Source organism: Chrysemys picta, chromosome 11 (genome assembly GCF_011386835.1).
Source record: "Chrysemys picta bellii isolate R12L10 chromosome 11, ASM1138683v2, whole genome shotgun sequence".
NCBI classification, from domain to species: Eukaryota; Metazoa; Chordata; order Testudines; family Emydidae; genus Chrysemys; species Chrysemys picta.
Window position 1 is genome coordinate 17,399,373 of NC_088801.1, and position 17,467 is coordinate 17,416,839.

Consider the following 17,467-nt stretch of genomic DNA (forward strand, 5'->3'; position numbering starts at 1 on the left):
AATTATTTTTCTGTTGCTGAAATACTGTTGTCTGTTCTTTAAACAATTTATTTCTCTAAAGAAACACTTACTTCAGCAATAGAAAAATAACTTTCCAGGATGAAAGTAACTCTAGAGTGATATTTCTATAAAATATTTCAGAAAGATCCCACAGAATAACATATAGCATAATATGCTGTGTTACTATGGCAGTAGCTTCAGTACAGCCATAGTACTTTTAATCTGACAGACTATCAACAATATGATACTCTGGCAACAGCTAATGAAAATTCCAACTTGGATTTCTGGAGACAAGGGTTCTTCTTTTTATGGACTCACTGGCAAGCCCCATCCCTATCCTTGTGTACTATGGTTGCTTGTCTAGTATTATTTACTTTGTGTGCCTGTTGCCTAATGGCTGGTCTTTGTTCAGCCATTTATCTTAATAATTCAGGAATGGAAGGTGGTATTACAATGGGGACAGTACATTATCCCACTATCCGCAAGGTGACGATAAATGTCACAAGAACTCAACCATCATATTTTATGTATAAAATATAGTTTTTATTTTCCAGGACTGAAATTGTTCTAAGCAATTGTGTAACATTATAGGGATTAGTGTTGGGTGAGAATAGACAGTTCTCAGGAATGGAGCTAAACTCTTAATAATTTTTTGTTTTAAATAAGAACAAAAGAAATAAATTAAGCTAGAAACTATTCAATAGTAACAACTCAATATACAATTACAGATATGTAAATATAGCAATAGTTATCCACAAACACCTATTTCTGCTTGTGAAAAACTGAGTAATATACAAACAAAAAGATAATCATGTGATTACCAAAATAAATTGTGCACACACTACCATACATTTTTAACTGCAATTATGTCTCAGTAAAGGAGGCTTCTTCAATTGCACCTCCGGCAACACTACAACATAGACAGGGCCTGATGGTTACGGCAATTGGGATAGTATTATTGGCAGGATTTCTACAATGAGGATATGATGAAATGTTCTAGCATATGTTTCTGCCCATGATAATTATTTTGTTGTTCTAATAAAAAGCTACATTCGCTCTTCAGAGGTTACATTGGTTGATGAAACAACAAACATTCCTCTTATAGAAATTCTCTGAAGTAGGTAGTAGTAGACACTTGTTCCATGCAAATAGAAATAAATCTGAGTAATATTTTGTTGAAATTTGGCATTGTTTGTAAGGAACTGAATATTATGAAGTTTTCCACTAGTTTCCTTATCTTTCCCAAAACCCAAAATTCTACCCCCAATAGTAGATTCCAAATATAAGGACAGATTCTGCAGTCTTTACTTAACCAAACTTCCCTTGAACCAGATTTTGTGCTTTGTTACAATAATATAAAACTGGAGAAACTCCATCAACTTCAGTGGCATTAATCCGGGTTTTACATCACTGCAACGGAAATGAGAATCTGACCCATTGGCTTTATCTGGGTCCATACAGTGTCTGTTTTAATAGACAGAGTTAAATTTTACATGAAGTACAGTCATCGTGTAAATTAGATAGTGAGCTTTTCTGAAGCTAAACGGAGAAAAATCATTGCGTAGAATGTGTATGTTATGGCTTAGAAAAGCTACAATATGCAATTGCATAATGATGATTACTCGTGGTACCAAGTTGTTTGAAACAAACTTTGTTGTAATAAATAGCTTTTACTATATCACATATAGCAGAAATTAGTATTAATAACCCCTTTATATCTTATTTTACTGTAATATGAATCACTCCTGGTTTATACTTGAGTGCACTTTGCCCTGCAGCCAAGAGAATCAATAGTTTTATTACACACAATTCTACTGCAATAATGTGAAAAGTTAATTTTGTAGCTATTTTTGTGAAAAATATGGTCAAGTGCACAAAGTCAATTGGGAAAAAGAAAATATATATTTATTTTGTATATTTTCTGCCTTAATGTCAAGTTCTTCCCATGGCAAACCTGAAAAACGATTCAATTTCTACTTAGAGCTCTGCAAGCCAGCAGCAGATGATTTGTCAGTATGGCGTGAAGATCAAGCACAACTCAAATATTAATTTTGTGGTTAGCAAAAACATCTCATCTGTGCTGTGACTAAAAGGTACAATAAAATGATTTGCTGTTTCAAAAGCTCAAGTACTGTACTTCCAAACCTAGGTTTGCCCACTTTCCTACCTGCACTTGTCACAGCAATTGGATTTGGTCCCTATCTAGTACTAATCCATCTAACCCAAAGGAGGGCAAACTACAGCCCACAGGCCACATCCGGCCCGCGGGACCGTCCTGCCTTGCCCCCGAGCTCCTGGCCTAGGAGGCTAGCCTCCGGCCCCTCTCCTCCTGTCCCCCCTCTCCCACAGCCTGAGCTCACTAGCTCCGCCACCGGTGCAATGCTCTGGGCGGCGGGGCTGTGAGCTCCTGGGGCAGCGCAGCTGCAGAGCCTGGCCTGACCCGGTGCTCTGAGCTGCATTGTGGCAGTGGCGGCAGCGTGGTCCGACTCCAGCCGGGCGGCGTGGCTGTAGCGTCACCAGCCACCGGTGCTCCAGGCAGTGCAGTAAGGGGGCAGCGGGGTTTGGATAGAGGGCAGGGGCGTTCGGGGTGGTGGTCAGGGGGTGGGGGTGTGGATAGGGGGTGGGGCAGTCGGGAGGGAACAGGTGGCTAAAGGGGGCAGGGGTCCTGGGGGGGCAGTCAGGAAAGGGGGGGTTGGATGGGGCAGCAGGGGGGCAGTCAGGGTCAGGGGTTCCGGGGGAAGTCAGGGGACAGAGAGAAGGAGTGGTTGGATGAAGAAGGGGTCCTGGGGGGGCCGTCAGGGAACGGGGGGGTTGGATGGGGCAGGAGTCCTGGGGGGGACAGATAGGAGGTGGGAGCAGGGCCATGACCCCCTCCCCTAACCGGCCCTCCATACAATTTATGAAACCCGATGCGGCCCTCGGGCCAAAAAGTTTGCCCATCCCTGATCTAACCCCTCTGAACTGCTCTGGGATAGCAGTAGGAGTCAGCCTTTAAAAAAGTTTCACTTGAAATGGAATCATTTCCAAATGTCATATTTATGCAGTGTAGTTGTAGCAATTTCGGACCCAGGACATTAGAGAGACAAAGTCGGTGAGATAATATCTTTTATTAGACAAACTTCTGTTGGTGAGAGAGACAAGCTTTCCAGCCAGAAAGAGCTCTTCTTCAGGTCTGGGAAAGGTACTCCAAACATCACAGTGAAATGCAAGGTGGAACAAATTGTTTAGCATAAGTAGTCAGCACACAGGAATCAATAATGGTGTGCCTAACACCTTCAAAACAAAAGATAAGCCTGGAAGCTTAAATTCATAACTCTGCTAGACACTAAAAATCATGGATTGAACAGAGACACTGAATCTATGGTTTATTACAATATGTAACCCACTAACCCCTTCTTTGTTGTCCTATGACTGCAGACGTGTTAACGGGCCACTCTGCCTTGAACAGTCCCTTAGTATATGTGTGTTAACTATTTATGCTAAACAACTGTTCCATCTTTGCATTTAGCAGTGCAGCTTGAAGTACTTTTCCCAGAGCTGAAGAAGAGCTCTGTGTAGCTTGAAGGCTTGTCTCTTTCACAAACAGAAGTTGGTCCAATGAAAGGTATTATCCCACCCACCTTGTCTCTCTAATGACCTGCCCAACAACTATTTAATTGTGATCATAATAGATCAAATTCTGCAGTCAAGAAAAAGCCCATATGAACTTAAGTGGAAATTTTGCCGGAGAGAGAACTATGTAACAGGACATGGTTTCAGTAATAAAAGTACAAATAGACAAGGTAAGACGATTGTGGGAAGAACAAAACCTGATCAACCAGAAAGAGACCAATAATATTTACTGAGTCTTTGAGAAATTAATACAGTACCTGCCTTCTAATAAGAGACCTTGAACAAGAGAAGCTTGAGGTATCTGATTTTTCAGATAATGAACAGCCTAATTCATGAATGCCTGATCCAAAGCCCATTGAATTCAATGGAAAGATGTCCATTGATTTCAGTGAGTTTTGGATCAGGCGTGATCCTGGCAGGCCAGCTCAGTTGCAGGCATTAGCTAAGAACTAACAAACTTGTAACTGGCGAGCAGACCAATTCACCTCCATGTTAGTTTTGCTCAAATAGGTTGACCAGATAGCAAGCGTGAAAAATCGGGACGGGGTGGGGGGTAATAGGAGGTTATATAAGAAAAAGACCCAAAAATTGGAATTGTCCCTATAAAATCGGGATACCTGGTCATCCTATGCTCAAATAGGTATTCATTTTATAAGAAGAACAGGAGTACTTGTGGCACCTTAGAGACTAACAAATTTATTAGAGCATAAGCTTTCGTGGACTACAGTTCTTCTTTTTGCGGATACAGACTAACACGGCTACTACTCTGAAACCTGTCATTTTATAAGAATGTATTTAGTGTTTAGACTTTATGAAATGCTTGCAGGTGGCTGAATGCATTAAGCTCACTTGCAATGTCTGTATTCCATGGTATAAGAAAATATATGTTTTGCTTTACAACTTTGAAAAGGTTTGCTCCGAACTTGTGAAATCAGGCATGGGAATAGTTCCCACTGACCAATGCAGGACTATCAAAATCAGATGGACCATCAAGGAACATCGCAATACAAAGGATTGGTTAATGGACCAATCTGCACCTGCAAAGTGCTATGTGCAAGAAAGCTCAGTCATATGGGCTTGGAGGCTGAATGAAGGAAATAAAACAAAGTCACAGGAAAATTTCCCATCTTTTTGGTTGTTTGAACTCTGAGGATATGTCTACACTGTAATAGAAGCCCAGGGTTAGTGGGATTTGAGTCAGCCTTACGGAACCCTGGGCTTGAGCGTCTACATTGTATTTTAACCCTAGAATTTTCTAACTCATACTCTAACCTAGGGCTCTGGCATCCACACCACACTGCATAAACCCAAGTCAAAGTAACCATATTCCAGAGTCCCTAGCGCCTCACTCCCAAAATGTGGTCACTCTAGCCCTAGGATCATAGACTATATCCTGTGCACTGTGAGAAAACTTTACTGCCCACCCTGCACATTACCAGGAATCAGCTTGCTTTGCAAAAGGCTTGATCAGCTCACTCTCCATTGCAAGAGGAACAGGAGTACTTGTGGCACCTTAGAGACTAATTTCAGGTTTCAGAGTAGCAGCCGTGTTAGTCTGTATCCGCAAAAAGAACAGGAGTACTTGTGGCACCTTAGAGACTAACAAATTTATTAGAGCATAAGCTTTCGTGGACTACAGCCCACTTCTTTGGATGCATACAGAGTGGAATAAATATTGAGGAGATATATATATACTAAGTATTCTCACACTTCTTATCAAACTGTCTGTACTGGGCTATCTTGATTATCACTTCAAAAGTTTTTTTTCTCTTACTTAATTGGCGTCTCAGAGTTGGTAAGACAACTCCCACCTGTTTATGCTCTCTGTATGTGTGTATATATATCTCCTCAATATTTATTCCACTCTGTATGCATCCGAAGAAGTGGGCTGTAGTCCACGAAAGCTTATGCTCTAATAAATTTGTTAGTCTCTAAGGTGCCACAAGTACTCCTGTTCTTTTTGCGGATACAGACTAACACGGCTGCTACTCTGAAACATTGCAAGAGGGTCTCTGACAGTGTGCTTGCAGATCGGTGCTCAGAACAGAATGGGTTAATGCTGACCTGAGCTGCTGCCGTTTGCAAAGAGGACGTGGCTTCCATTTTCAATAGAGTGGATAGCAGATGGTTGGGATAGAGAGGACTAGTACGGAAGTTATTCCATGGAATTGTGTGATACTTCCAGATGACTCCCAGGACCTGAGTCAAGTGAGGCTGCGTCTACATTGCAAAGCAATAAGGCTCAGACCCTGCGAAAAATATTCTTCCCATAAACACTAGAGAAGGAACGTCCAGTTACTGAGTAGTGACAAGAACCATTTAGATTAATATTACTGATACAAATACTATCGATAATCATTTTAGAAAAGTGGAATAGATAGTAGAGAAGGGCCTGTAGCACTGATTTATTTTTTCAAAAGTGGGCTATAATTTTGGGTGCCCAACTGCATTTCAGAGATGCTAAGCACCTCAACTTTAAACTGAGTCAATGGGATCAGTAGCTGCTCAATACTTCTGAAATTCAGTTTTTAGCTGTCTGAAGCTCAGGACCCATAATTAGAGTCTACTTTTTAAAATCTAGTAGTGTTATATCACAACTTTGTTGGAAGGAAATTTTTGCTTATTTGAAACATGATAGAGCCAGGATTTCACCCATTGCGTAAAGTCTCATATGATGGCACAAAACCACTTTATTTTAAGGTAACGCCTTCACTAATTGTGTAAAAGTAATAGAAAATCCTAATAAAACTTTCCATTACCTAGTCTAGATTATGTTGGTAATTGGGAGAAGGAGCGTGTGTGTAGAAAGTGCACAACCACCCACAGTGATGCCTTGTGGTCAGGCAGGGATCAGCAGGTCATCTCCACATTGGAAACTGTATCCTGCCCTTCAGCACCACAGCACCACAGGGAGTGCGGGGGCTGGGTCCTAGAGCAGTCAAGGTCTATTCCAGCAGGCCTCTCATTTTAGGTGAAAGCCCCTAGTATTGTAATGTCCTCTGGGAGAGGATAGGGGAGCCCCAGGCCTGCCCTCTCCACCAGGCTCCGGTCCAGGGACCAATGGTGGGCAGCTGAACTGGACACATTAGGGTGCTAAGCTGGCATCCTCCCTGCATCACTTCCTACCCATCTCCTTTAGTTTCAGAGGCTAAGCCACTTCTACCAACTCTCTGACCTGCATGCTCATTCACTTGACTTCTCTGTCCTTTGTAGGTGTTCACTGGTCTGTGAAGTCATGCCTCAGGCAGGGAGCTCCTGGGCAGTACATCCCCTCAGAGCTCAGGGCAGCTGTTGCCTCCCATTTGCTGTCCCCCTCTGAGCTCCCTTTCCTCTCCTTTTTAAAGCCCTGCAGTGTGGCTGGGTGGGGCTGTCTGGGCCCAGAGCTGTTCCTTAACCCCTTGGTCTCAGTGTGGTTTTTGTAAACCCCATCAAAGGGAAGTATACCAAACCCATATGGGCACTAATGTACAGTTCTATAGAAGCCTGTAATTTTGTTATGTTGCAGCGTAAGCCTATACATGTGTCTAAGCATGTTTGTTCACAGAACAAAATATGAAAATTCCCACTGTGCAGCTGTTTTCCCGTAAAAATGATAGTTAAATGGTTGTTAGAGAGCAAAGCCATCAAAAACATTCATTTAAAAAAAAAATAGAAATTAGTATCTCAAATGCAAACTCGGATCCACCATCCAGTATTCTGATACACTAGATGTGTATTTGCTCTGGCATAGCCATGCTGTTAGCTAGGACATAAACATAGCCATGCTGTTAGCTAGGACATAGCTAGGGCATGTGCTAGCTAGGACATAAACAAACAAACAAATCAGGAACACAGGACACTGTGAACACTTTTCCATCTATTGTAATGGAGCAAACGTAGACATCCTGGTCCCAGCATACAAGGAGTGAAAGCTGGAGGTAAGAAATTAAAATTGGCAAAATGAAATATATTCTATGGATCATTTAATAATTTTGTAGAAGTCACATTCAAATATATTAATGATCTTTGCAAAACTGAGAAAAGGATTAAGATTATAGGCCCTGATCCAGCAAATCACTAATTACATGCTTAGCTTTAAGTTAATGGTGTCAAAAATCAGACCTAGTGGTTGGAGTGTAAGTCACAACTAGGCATAGGGTTGGGCCTGGGCCCCAGGTGGTGCTGGAATCAAGACCAAGGACAGGTTTGGGTCAAAACCAAAGTCAGAATCTATAGACAAACCAGAATCAGAACTGTGGCCAGAGGTTAAAGCTGGGTGGTCACAGTCCAAAGACAAGCCAAGTCGATATTCAAGCTGGAGTCCAGATACAGGCCAAAGGTCAAAGCTGGGTAGTCAGAGTCCAAGGTTTTGGGAAGGATCAGGAAGCAGAGATGAGGCTGGAGCGGGTCAGTGATGAGGTTGGAGTAGGGCAATACTGGGACTGGGGCTGGGACAAGGGTAGGGGCAGGCTGAGAGTCTCTGGAGTCTGGTGTGTGGCAAGGCACCAGGACCGTTCCTGGCCAGATAGTGCTGTTACTCAGGGTATGTCTACACTACCCGCCGGATCGGTGGGCAGCGATCGATCCAGCGGGGATTGATTTTCGCGTCTAGTCTAGACGCGATAAATTGACCGCCTCCCCCCCCCCCAAGCGCTCTTCCATCAACTCCTGCGAGAGGCGCGGGCAGAGTCGATGGGGGAGTGGCAGCAGTCGACTCACCACAGTGAAGACACCGCAGTGAGTAGGTCTAAGTACTTCAACTTCAGCTATGTTATTCATGTAGCTGAAGTTACGTAACTTAGATCAATCCCCGCCCCCAGTGTAGACCAGGCCTCAAACAGATCGACAGCTCTGGTGAGGTTGTGGAAGTACCTGAACCTAGGGTCACCGCAGCAGCTGAGTGAGCAGCCCTGGTTTGGTTGTGAGTTTGCCTTACAAATGGAAATACTCATGTGCTAAAAGTTAAGCACCTGGTTAAGTGCTTTGCTAGAGTAGGGCCAGTGGGCTCTGACCAATGTGGCAGTTGGAGTTGAGCCATTCCACTCCATCAGGAACTCTGCCGTCCAGAGGCAATCTGGCTCAGCTACACTCTTTAAGGTAGTGCAGTGTGTACTGTCAGCTGTGGCAAGCCACAGCTTTGCTCACCAGTGAAAGAGGGGACAAGGATATAACTCCATCCCCTCCACCGCTTCCTAATCCACGTGTTGTGGCTAATCTCATGCCAGTTATTTCCCTATGCACCCACTTGAGCATAAGGACTCAAAACTGTGATTGTCCCCGTGAGGGTTTCAGGCATGGCCCCATCACTGCCCTCCAGCGCAGCCCCTCCAACACAGCTGCTCCACCAATAACTCCACCTGGAGCATAAGTAGTGCAGAGGGCCTTGTGGTGGTACTCTGCAGCATGGTGAATTTCACCCAGTAACATTGCCTTTTAAACCAACTAGGATAACTTCACAGTCGATCCAGACCTTCATGCTTCAGGGTATAAGACTTCTGTCACCTGGGTGTGGGAAAGTTACATAAGCAACAATTGTCCAGAAGCCTGGTGGCTTCATTTTCCTCTGAACTGTCAGGCGACTGTCCATTATCAAAAGACATGGTCTACACTAGACACACTAGTTGCCTATTCCAACATTGCAAGTCCTAAAAGTCCTATTTTCCTAGGGAAATATTTAAAAAATAATAATAATAATGAAGTTAGTCAGTAGACTCTGTTGAAACTAGCAACCTACAGTAGCAGAAACCAGAATTAGGTAGTGATGCTGACCTGAGAGATGAAGACATAAGCTATGATCCCATGTGGGGAGGCACTAGTTCATCTTTGAAGGACTTTGGAAAGCTGCTCTAGGATTAAGCTTTAGTTCTGGGGAGAGCTCCTCTGGAGAATATTATAATGTTTAAAAAATATTTATTTTTCATTATCATCCTGCTACATAAACTTCTGATGGAATAGGCTTTTTCCAACAGCCCCTGAGGAGATTATATATAGTACATAGCCCTGTCTGAATTGCGTATTTTACATGTGTCCAAGTGTAGGAGAATAGGGGATTTAAGTGAGCTATCTGTTATACAATATTATTCAGCAGTGCACTAAAATAAATCACATGGAAAAAATATAAAAGCTCCTCGTATTAGGTATTTCGGTCACTTCCTTCAGCACTGCAACTGGTGCCAAACTGCCCACCGTTAGTGTTAAATAACTGCTATCGCTAAACAGTGCAAGCCAATGAAAGGAAGGTCTTTTAAAACGGCTCTTGTCACCAATTTACTATTTTCCTACGTGATTTCAACATGGTAGTTTCATTGTTAATTTTATTAGCAATTAAAACCAAACTGCACATTTTAAAACTCTTTCAACGGAGCAAGAAACTGGCAAGAGCCCTCTTCGCATGCTGCGTGCATTATGAACATTCTGGTGAAAACAGTAATGATGGCTTTAACAAATATGTTGAGCAGATTTCTTAATTGTTCAAAATTACTTAAGCCTGAGTGAACATTTCATATTAAATCTCAGCTGAAGTGATTAAAACTGATTTACCAACTCTTCTGAAGCCAGTTATTTTCATAAAAATCAGCTGGGTCTCAGTTCTGCTGCTGCCTAGTTTTGGCTTTGCACCCATTGAGATGTCACTAACCACATATATGACAGCAGAGTTTAATAAAGTCTGAAACAGCACAAGATAGTTAAAGGGACTGATCCTGCAACCCCCAATCTTGATGAGTAGACATAGGGAACTCAGTGGAACTACTCATGGAACTACAACTCAACATGAGTTAGGGTTGCAGGACAGGGGCCAGATTCTCAGCTGGGGTAAAACAGTTCAATGGATTTATGCCACTCTACATCAGCTAAGGGTAACAAATTGGGCATCTAGCAAGGCAGGAAGCTTCAAGCCTGGACTCTTTGCTTCCAGGTCTGGTGGAGAGTGGGCATTTTCTAGAGGCACTTTGTCCTCATGTGCAGAAGTAATGAGGAAGGTGAGCAGCATATGGCTATGCACTGGCTAATCTAGGAGTGATCATGACAAATTCTATCCAGCTCTCTCACCTGGAGGAAAGTTGTTGGAGAATAAACATGCTTTTTTTGTTAAGGGACACTGACAGTTTTGGCTTTTTTCTCTCCCTCACAGGCTTCACCTCTAGATATTATGTCTCTGAGATGGGCCTTGACTTGAGATAAAAACCATAGGAGGTAGCTGGACAGCACTAGTGTAGGAGTAAGATGATCTGAAAATGGAGGAGGAGAAAGTAGTCAAAAAGGTAACGTAATTTACCAATTTATTCTGCTTACATTCACCAAATTAATTTTAACTTGATGATTTACCCTACAAATCCCTTCTTGCCCTCATCCTAATCATCAAAAAGTGTGATTAGAAAAAAAAAACACATAAAAAGCATTTACGTAGGACACAGACTAGAGTTTCCCTACTGGTGCTACAGTGTGAAAGGGAGAAGCTAAAGAGGCAGAAATAGAAACATTTCAGCATCCCCAGAGGAATCCTGTTGCCATGGGTTATCCAGATGAAAAACAGAGGGCCAGCTCTTCAGCTGCACTAAATAAGCATATCGCCCTTGACTTCAAGACGTAACTATTTTAATTGTTATTTATTGAGTGCTATAAGTTTGCATGGTGCTGCACAGACATAAAATAATAAAATGAATATATTGCCGCTAAGAACTTCCCCGTAAGAGCTGATCAAGACATTGTTTATGCCTTCCACTGAAGACTTACAGCCCTATTCAAAGTTCTGTTTTTTACTCCTTGCTAAATCTGGAGGACCAGGTAGTGGCCACACTGATCCCTGCATGTGTCATCTCCACGCTGGATTGCTGCAGCTCATGGTATCTGAAGCTGAATGTGAAGACAATGCACTGGCTCCGGCTGGTACTACTGGCTTAAGCTGTTGTGAGCATCAAATCCCTCCACTGGCTCCTAGTCAGCATTTGATGCCATTATAATGCCTTGATCCTAAATTTCAAAGCAACTAATGGATCAACTCCCCACTACATCAAAGACCAAATTTCAATCTATGAACCATTGTGACAGTTGCACTCCTCTGGAACAATACAGATCACAAAGCTCACGATGAAGCACCTGAGAGCTTGGGACAAAGCATCCTTGGTCAAGGACTGTAGAACCATTTCACATAGGAGATAAGGTGAATTCAGTCTGTCCGTCTTTAGGAAATGTTGCAAAACCTTCCTCTTTGAGAAAGTCTTTCCTTCATAAGTGATGCTCACAATGCAACATCTCTTCTATTCCCAAACCATTACCAACTGCCCCCTCCTCAAAAAACAAACAAAGAGCAGAGTTTTGACCCCAAGCAGGAAACAGACTCCATGGAGTCCACTTGGGACTTTGCTCTTGCTATTGATTTAGGTGGAAGGTGCGCTGATACCTGGAGGTGATCTGGAGAAAGGGGTAAACAGTGAGGTGGCAAAGTTTGCAGATGATACTAAACTGCTCAAGATAGTTAAGACCAAAGCAGAGTGTGATGAACTTCAAAAAGATCTCACAAAACTAAGTGATTGGGCAACAAAATGGCAAATGAAATTTAATGTGGATAAATGTAAAGTAATGCACATTGGAAAAAATAACCCCAACTATACTTACAGTACAATGGGGGCTAATTTAGCTACAACAAGTCAGGAAAAAGATCTTGGAGTCATCGTGGATAGTTCTCTGAAGATGTCCGCGCAGTGTGCAGAGGTGGTCAAAAAAGCAAACAGGATGTTAGGAATCATTAAAAAGGGGATAGAGAATAAGACTGAGAATATATTATTGCCCTTATATAAATCGATGATACGCCCACATCTCGAATACTGCGTACAGATGTGGTCTCCTCATCTAAAAAAGGATAAACTGGCACTAGAAAAGGTTCAGAAAAGGGCAACTAAAATGATTAGGAGTTTGGAACGGGTCCCATATGAGGAGAGATTAAAGAGGCTAGGACTCTTCAGCTTGGAAAAGAGGAGACTAAGGGGGGTTATGATAGAGGTATATAAAATCATGAGTGATGTGGAGAAAGTGGATAAGGAAAAGTTATTTACTTATTCCCGTAATACAAGAACTAGGGGTCACCAAATGAAATTAATAGGCAGCAGGTTTAAAACAAATACAAGAAAGTTCTTCTTCACGCAGTGCACAGTCAACTTGTGGAACTCCTTACCTGAGGAGGTTGTGAAGGCTAGGACTATAACAGCATTTAAAAGAGAACTGGATAAATTCATGGTGGTTAAGTCCATTAATGGCTATTAACCAGGATGGGTAAGGAATGGTGTCCCTAGCCTCTGTTTGTCAGAGGATGGAGATGGATGGCAGGAGAAAGATCACTTGATCATTGCTTGTGGGTCCACTCCCTCTGGAGCACCTGGCATTGGCCACTGTCGGTAGACAGGATACTGGGCTAGATGGACCTTTGGTCTGACCCGGTACGGCCGTTCTTATGTTCTTATGCTATCGTGATGGGTAGCAGTATAAAATCCCAAAATGACTGAGTTGGACAGACAGCACAATATTAGAAACAAGACACAGTGGTGGTGGTGGTGGGGGGCAATACACCAGTGGTCCATTTAAAAATGCACATAACTATTCTAATCTGTTTATCTGATGGATTATTGGTGGAAGGTTTTGCAGAAGTGGATATATAGAGGGGATATGAATGAAAGGAGAAGGGGGGGTCAATTCCAAATGGAAGGGATAACAAAGGGTGGGGAGGAAAACAGGAATGACAAAGCTAAATGAATGTGTCTAGAACTTCGTATTCTTGCTGGCACAAGCATCTAAAAAAGTTAGCAGTCAGCACTCCTTCTGGGCCACAAATCTCCCGGGTGGTGGTTGCTTGGGGGAGTGGTATTTCTTCCTCTTAAATCTTGAGCAAGCAATTCTGTTTGGCTGCATGAATAAAAAAATGAAGTAAATGCGTTCTGTCCTGAGATGACATACCAACTGTATTTCATTCAAGACACAGAACATGCTTTTCTTGTGGATGAAATAAATCAGGGAGAGTATGGCTAATAAGAATAGTAGAGTACTTTAAGCCTTTACTGGAATTAACCTGAGATGGGAAAGAATGATCGATATAATACCAGAAAGTTTGAATTTTGAATTCTAATTGAGTTAGCTGCTGAGTAGTAGTAGCCCAATTTAGAAGAACAGTGTATCAGATATATATGCTGTCAATGTGATTATCAAAACTAGACCATATGAAAATAAATAGTATTGATAGCATCATAATTATGTCTCCTTTATAGAAGTGGATATCCATTTTTCATTATTATTAGAGGTCAAATCTGGACATCCTCTCTCACTTTGTATTCAGTCCTTATTCAGATGAAACTCCCACTGATACTAATATGAGATTTCCCTGAATAAGAACAGAATAATAAGTAAATCAGGATGTGGCCTGTTATGAATTACGTTTAAGTGGAGTTTTTTTGCCCTGATCCTCTGTGGTAGCCAAGGAGTATAAAATGCAACATAGGTGGGGAAGGAGGTTTGCAAAGGCAGCTTTAAGCATTTTCCCTTACTCGGGCTGATCCCTGATATAAGTAAAAGCGGTAGTTCTAGGCTCTTGTAACCGGCACCAACTGTCAATGATCCCAGAAGCCATTACAGCAGCCACAGATAGCTGGGGGAAGGAAGTTCTGGACATGCTCTTAGTGCCAGCCGAAGGAATGGCGATAGGTGGTGGCTTAGGAACTATTATGCTGTCTCTACATCACCAGAGGATTCCCTTACAGCAAGATGGTTCAGTCATGTTAGGTTGGCTCTTTTGTGCCCGAGAATATGGTGTAAAGTGGTTAGACATAGGAGAGAACCTGGTCCTTTCTCAGTACAGTCCACCTGAATCTGGCAACATTTATTTTTGTTGAATGATCTAGGTTTTAGGAGCTAAGTAAACATTCAGATATTTCTAAACTGTTAATGCCTAAGTGTAATTTTAGAAGGGGAGAAACTATCTGGCAGAAACCTTTGTATCTTAACGATGTCATGGGTGAAAAGGTAGTCACTGAACCTGAGAGAAGTTTACTAGATAGCAAAAGCAGACAGTCAAGTAAATAAAGCTGTAAAATAAATACTGTGCAACATGTTTATGAACTTATCTTACACAATATATACATTTTAAATTAAATAATTAGCTATAATCTTGTTTATGTCAAATCCAATTTACATTAACAAAAATCACACAGTATCAGTACTGATGCCATATGTCCAGAAATGTTAACAATCAGAGAAATGCAACATAAAAATTGAAGCTTTTAATTATAATCAACTTCTGACTTTCTCAGGTAATTACAATTTCTGAGTAATTTCTCACTGTTTTTATGAGTATAAATCAACCAGAACACACTGAAAGTAGGTGTTGGTTGGAAGCATCTGACTTGTTTATACATATGGTACTTGCATGTGACTCATGGAAGTGATGGATTGAAGGAGACAGGGGGCTATAACATGGATGGAAAAGCATTCATAGAATCCATTTGAAGGTTTGGGGAAGAGTTTCTGTGGCTGTCACAGATGTGGAGTGTTCATTTGCGAAGAATACTCTGGGTGCATACATATAGAGGGCTACTTAACCTATGCATTCACTCAAAATAACTGCAGCGTATAGCTTAAAATTGTCATTCATGTGAGCAACAGGTAAATCCCAAACTGGACATTTTTGTCCCCTTTCCTTCCTCTCGCTACCATGACTGTCCTCACATACACATTGGCAATTCCTGTCAGAGTGCTACATTATAGAAATATATTAAAAAATACTTTATAGTGCCTTCAATGTGAAGCTTACAAAATGCTTTAGAAATGCTACATATGCATCATCACAACAGCCCTGTGAAGGAGGTAAGTACCATTATGTTATCCATAATAATTGAGGCACCAAGATTTTAAGTGTAATACCCAGGTTGCCAGAGTGGCAAAACATGAAAGAAACAGCCAGAATTCCCAGCTTTCAGCATCTCAGCTCTAATCACCAGGTTAGTCTGTTATCTAGAAAAAGCAATACTGATAAAAAACAGCTGCAAAGCCATATTCAGTAGCTACTGGATGTTTTGGCCTGTCATAAAAACAGAGAAGTGGAAGATTAGCAATGAGAGGGCAATATGAGTGCAGTGGTGAGGTTTCCTTGACTCCAGACATCCTCCCCCCTCGCCTCCCTTTTGCTGAGACTGCTGAAAGGAATCTTGCTTTCATTGTTTCTTGCTGTCACTCTGTCTTTCTTTCGCCTGTCTGACAGGACGCTCTGCTCTAGCCACAAACTTTTGATTGGAGAACTGAACTTGTTAAGGCAGGTTTTTGAAGTAACATCTGCTTAACTGTGGCCAGCTCGGCTGGAATGGCTTACACATGCATAATAGCACTCCGTTTATTTTATAAATATTGACTTCAGCACAGCTACATCAATTTGCATCAGCAGAAAATTTGCCCCCCCGCCCCCCCCGCCCCTCATGTAACCTATTATATATTCCACTGTACATATATTATATGCAGAATACACACACACACCCAGAAACGAAAAGTAAAAAAGCAGTAAAATCTGAAGGGAGTGTCCTAAGAAACCATTTTCTTTACACATTACAGTCTATTGAAAATAGAACAATCAAATCCTAATAAATAAATAAAAAAAAGTCAAATTTCTCCTGGAATTTATTTTATTTATTTATACACACATGCACACACAAACACACCATGACTTTGGTTCTGCTCCTAAGCTGGCTGGAGACACAAAGGAATGCAGTAATGTGTATTTACCCTGCCTTCAAGGAGCTCTGAGAGGTATTCTTTCTTCCACAGGAAGATTAAGCCCTGGTCTACCCTACAGAGTTAGGTCAACATAAGGCACTTTACATTGACCTAATTATGTTAGTGTACCACTACAGCCTTGCTCCTGCCCATGTAAGTGCCCTACTACACCGACTTAATAACGGCACTTCCACAAGAGGCATAAGGCTTATGTCGGTATAGTTAAGGCGACTACACAGACACTGCAGGTTACTTACATCGGCTATTGGCTGTCATTGGTGTCAGCTGCCCCTTCTCCCCCGACTCCTGGCTCCCCACTGGGCTGCTTCATGCTGCCTAGGCTCCCCGCTCCCTGCTTGGAGCCAGGCTGTCCCCTAGGCTCCCGTCTCCCGACTCCCAACCGGGCAGATGCCCAGTCTTCCCACTCAGAGACAAGCTGCCCTCAGGGTCCTGACTCCCCACTGCCAGTCGGGCTACTGTGCCTGGTTTCCAGCTCCCCGCTCCCAGCCGGGCTGCCCTCCAGGATCCCAGCTCCCCATACCCAGCTGGGATGCCCTCCAGGCTCCCCGCTCCCAGCTGGGAGCCACCTGGGCTGTGGGCACGGAGCTCCCTGTTGAGAGCCTGGGCAGCAGCCATGCTCCCGGCAGGGAGCGTGAAACTGGGAACCTGGGCAGCTGCTGTGCTCCCACAGGGAGCCAGGAACCTTGGGGGGGGGCTGCCAGGTTCCTGGTGGGGAGCGGGGAGGTGAAAGCGGGGGTGGAAGCCAAGCTCCTGATGGAGAGCTGCATGGAACTGACAGCCCGGGCTCTCAGACCCCCAACACTGCCCCTCTAAAGTACGTGGAAGCAGCAGTCCTAGTGAGGATATGCACCACTGACAGAAGGAGGGTAGTGTGGACATGAAACAATGCAGTGGCTGTAAATTGACCTAAGTTTTTAGTGTAGACCTTACTCCCAGATGCCACCCAGGAGTGCTGGATTTCTAATGCACTCAACACAGGCTAGTGACTATGGGATATGACTGAGCCTAAAGAAAAGATCAGTGCTAAAATGTGGGCCAAAACACACTCTCCCTATTAATTCAGAATTCCCATTAATTTCAGTGATAGTTTTAAGTGAATAAAACCCAG

The 17,467-nt window shown here is 42.7% G+C and overlaps 1 protein-coding gene across 2 annotated transcripts in view; it reads right to left on the bottom strand.

Moving 5' to 3' along the window:
- Positions 1-17,467, bottom strand: part of NCKAP5 (NCK associated protein 5) — a 605,695-nt gene that overhangs the window by 389,290 nt on the left and 198,938 nt on the right. The gene's annotated exons all lie outside the window — the stretch shown is intronic.